Below are 4,074 nucleotides of genomic sequence, written 5' to 3' on the forward strand. Positions count from 1 at the left end.
AGATCATTCTAGATTAGCACTTTCAAGTTGGCATAAGGTTTATGTGCCTAAAATTTTTGGAGCCCTTAGAATCAAAAGGATAAAAAAATTTAACAAAGCCCTCTTTGCTATAATTGGTTGGCTTTTCAGGAAGGATCAAAAGATTGGGTGACTATTTTGAAAGCTAAGTATTTGAGAAATGAGGATCAAGGGAGCTTCCTTTATGTTGTTGATTTTCCCTATGGATCTGTTATTTGAAACAAGTTGTTAAAAGTCAGAAATATAATTAGATGAGAGGTTCATAGAAGAGTTGGTAATGGATCAATGGTAAGGAGATATCTTTTTGGGTGGATGTTTGGAAGAATGGACCAACTCTCTGTTCCTCCAATGAACTAAATTAAATCAAATCTATGCTTATAAGATTGAATGGTAAAAATTTTTAAGGATATATTTAGTGGGATGGTGATAAGCCAAGATGGAAAGATTATTGGGAACAACTAGCTAGGGGTAGACTTCTAAGAGGTTGAAGATAGCAAGGATGGGTTGTTTCTCTCCAACTTTTACAACAACAATTTGGAGACTGTTTGTTTTGTTCTAAAGATAATGAAGATGAATGAATCTAGACAAAACTTCCCTCTGGAATATTATCAATAAAATATTTTTTCTCATTACTTGAACAACCTCTTATTGTTCCTAGTCAATTTGAGTGGAAATAAGTGTGCAATTGTATTATACCCAAGGATAATTTCTTCTGGTGGACTACTAATCAAAAGGATGGGTTGTTTCTCTCCAACTTTTACAACAACAATTTGGAGAGCGTTTGTTTTGTTCTAAAGATAATGAAGATGAATGGATCTAGACAAAACTTCCCTCTCGAATATTATCAATAAAATATTTTTTATTACTCGAATAACCTCTTATTGTTCCTAGTCAATTTGAGTAGAAATAAGTGTGCAATTGTAAACGTATACCCAAGGATAATTTCTTTTGGTGGACTACTAATCAGAATGATATCATTACTATTGATAATATTAATAAAAGAGGTTTTTGTTCTCTTTGTTATGAAGATATAGATAATCTTGACCATTTGTTTATTCATTGTACCTTTTCAAGAGAAGTTTGGTCTCAAGTCCTTAATCTTCTCTCGATTGATTGGGTCTTCCCTAGTTCTCTTAAAGATATTGTGGAGATATGGAGTAGATGCTATTTCTCTCACCCTATTATTTCATACTTGTGGAGACATATACATGTTTTTGTTTCATGGGGCTTATGGAAGGAAATAGGAAATATAATCTTCATGAACCAAAAGAGAAACGCCATGGATGTGTTCATGACTATTAAACAACAAATTTGGGAAAACATAAATGTAGGGGATTATGGCTTCTCAAAGCGATCCCAAATCTGGAGGATTAAAAAATATTTAGCTAGAATAAACTAGGTTAATCTTCTTTGTAGAAGAAACACAATATGGTCTCCACCTGAAGAAGGATGGGTTAAATGCAATTTTGATAGGTGCTCTAAAGGGAATCCTGGGATAGTTGGCGCTAGAGGTCTTATCAAAGAAAAAAATGATAAATTAATTGAAGGATATGCTAAGAATTTAGGTGTTTGCACAAATAATATTTTGAATCTATGGCAACTTGGTGGGGTATAAAGAGGATAAAAGAGTTGGGGTTATTGGTATTGTGATTGAAGGAGATTTTAAATTTATAATTGACATTCTTAAAGATTAAATGAATAGGCCATGGGATATAAGGGACATGATGGATGAAAGCAAAAGAATTATCAGGAGCTTCCTTCAATTTACAAGATGGTGTGTACTCATCAAAAAGGTAATAGGACAATTGATGTTGTTTCTAATGAAGTTATCCATTGTCAACATTGGGTGTACTAGAACTATGACTGAATCTCATCTAATATTAAGTGATAATTCTAAATGAAAGGAAGGGTTCAAAATTTGTATTTTAATAATGGTTTTGATGATGATGATTGAATTGCATGTTAAGAACGAGAAGGGAGATGTATTGATGATGATTGACAAAATACTGCAAGTTAAGGGCAAGAAAGGTGTTGTAAGTTTGACTACCAAGAGTGTGGATAAAATTAGTAATCTTATTCATGATGACTTGCACTTTGGCTAAAATACTCAAATATTTATTCCCAATTTCACATTGGGAAGTTCGTTAATTCTCACGTGTTGAAGGATTTATCAAGTAGCTTGATCGAGATTTCTTTTGTAAGTAATACTAATTTTGATGTGGGGGAATTAATTATTTAAGGTAATATGGAGAGGCTCAAAAATTGTGACAAAGAGTGGAAGTTTCTTTTAATTTTTTACAGAATTCCTAAGAAGCCAAATGGAGAGAACCCATAGAGTTTCAATAGTTTAATGGTGGCAATATTAACAGGGCAAAAAAATAATTATGTGGAGGAGTTGCTTTTTGAAACAAATCTTGACATTGACATTGACACTTGCTTAAAAGACATAGTGTATGAATCTTAAATCTTTATTTAATAATTATTGTTGACTCATAAGGCACTACCCTATACGTTTGTCAATCTCCTTTGATGCCAAATTTTCTACACGTTGAAAATAAGAGGATTCTATCTAGTAGGAAAATTAGTTTGGTCATCAATATTGGACATCTTTTCACTAATCTGAAACATCTACTTTTAGATTCAAAGTATTAGTCATGACTTACACATATAAAAATGTCAAGAGCAATTTCAAGTTATTTGTCAATTTTTTAAAGAAGTTTTTGTTGGTTATAAGATCTAATGCCCACTCATTAGTTGTTGAAAGACACGACAACTCTTATGAACTCCTCATTATGCTTAGAGAGGTCCCATGCCTTGCAACATATAATTAACCACTACTAGGGGAAGTGCACTGGTTCCAATAACCATTCACTCCTTGCACAACCAACCTTCCAATTACTTACTTTAAAGAAACAAAAAAAAAAACTAAAAGCCCATTAATAAATTTCAAATGTACCAATAGCTGCCTATTTTTTAGCATTCTATGACCACAATTGGCTCATTTGTGCACCATTATTGGTACCCATAGCACATGACTATTGGAACATTTTGCATAAGTATTGACAATTTTAAGTGCACATTGGAGCATCTTTAAATAAGTATCCAGTGACATGAGATCCCATAACATGTATCCTTACTACCTAGAAGAAATCAAGAAATAGCTCTAAGCAGTTAAGTCGCATGTATAGACAACCAAAAAAATTGTCAAAATCTAATATACTGTTTAAAATCTGTAAATGTACAAATTTGAACCCAAAGAAGTGGCAATCTGTCAGAACGCTCGAAGGCCGTCACTGCTTGCTAGAAAGCAGCAGGCAGGACGTTCATCGGGAGACCAATTGCGAACACAACAGCCTCAGCATTCGCGCTCTGGCCTTAGAGCCTTACTTCATCTTCCAGATTTGTGTGCTTGTCTGAGTTTGATACGCAGACCAAGTTGTACAACCTTCAGAACAGATCCTGTTCAAGTAAGGTCGTGCTTATGACGTCCGTTCTTTTTAGATATAAATACTCTTTTTTTAAAAGAGCTTTGAATGTGGGATACAACTCTTTAATGGCTCTCTTTGGATATACCCCTAAGTAATACATTTGTACGCACAGCATTCTTCCATGGGAGAGCTGTGAATGCTTTTAATTCTCTTCAATCAATTTTGCCGACCTCACGACTGTACAGGATCTTCTTCTACCGCTGGGTTGCAGTTAGATTTCTGAATTCTCTAAATGCATTTCAGTTTAAGAAGCCTGGATTTTTGGTTTATTTTTCAGGATGGATAAATATTCTATGATATGGTATTGGATGAAGGAAGATTTAAAAAAAAAAATTTGTTTCATAGTTCCTAAATTAACTATAACATTTTAATCAATTTGATTGTATAGCAATGTTGCATACAACATACAAAATCCTACATGCCATTTACTTATTTTCTTAAGCTCCTTCCAATTTAAATATTCACTTTAATGCCTATATTATCCCTAGAACTTCCTTCTAAAGATAACATTGCAAATACCGAATGAGCATGTTGCTTCTCATCCATCTTACAACACTCTTGATTGAAA

At 33.4% G+C, this 4,074-nt stretch overlaps 1 non-coding gene across 1 annotated transcript; it reads right to left on the reverse strand.

Moving 5' to 3' along the window:
* Window positions 1-3,283: 3,283 nt before the first annotated feature.
* LOC131065007 (small nucleolar RNA U3) lies at window positions 3,284-3,495 on the reverse strand. The gene has a single exon (XR_009111362.2). It is a non-coding gene; the product is annotated as a small nucleolar RNA U3 (small nucleolar RNA).
* Between the last annotated feature and the right edge of the window lie 579 nt (window positions 3,496-4,074).

The sequence above is a fragment of the Cryptomeria japonica genome, chromosome 6 (assembly GCF_030272615.1).
Source record: "Cryptomeria japonica chromosome 6, Sugi_1.0, whole genome shotgun sequence".
NCBI lineage: Eukaryota > Viridiplantae > Streptophyta > Pinopsida > Cupressales > Cupressaceae > Cryptomeria > Cryptomeria japonica.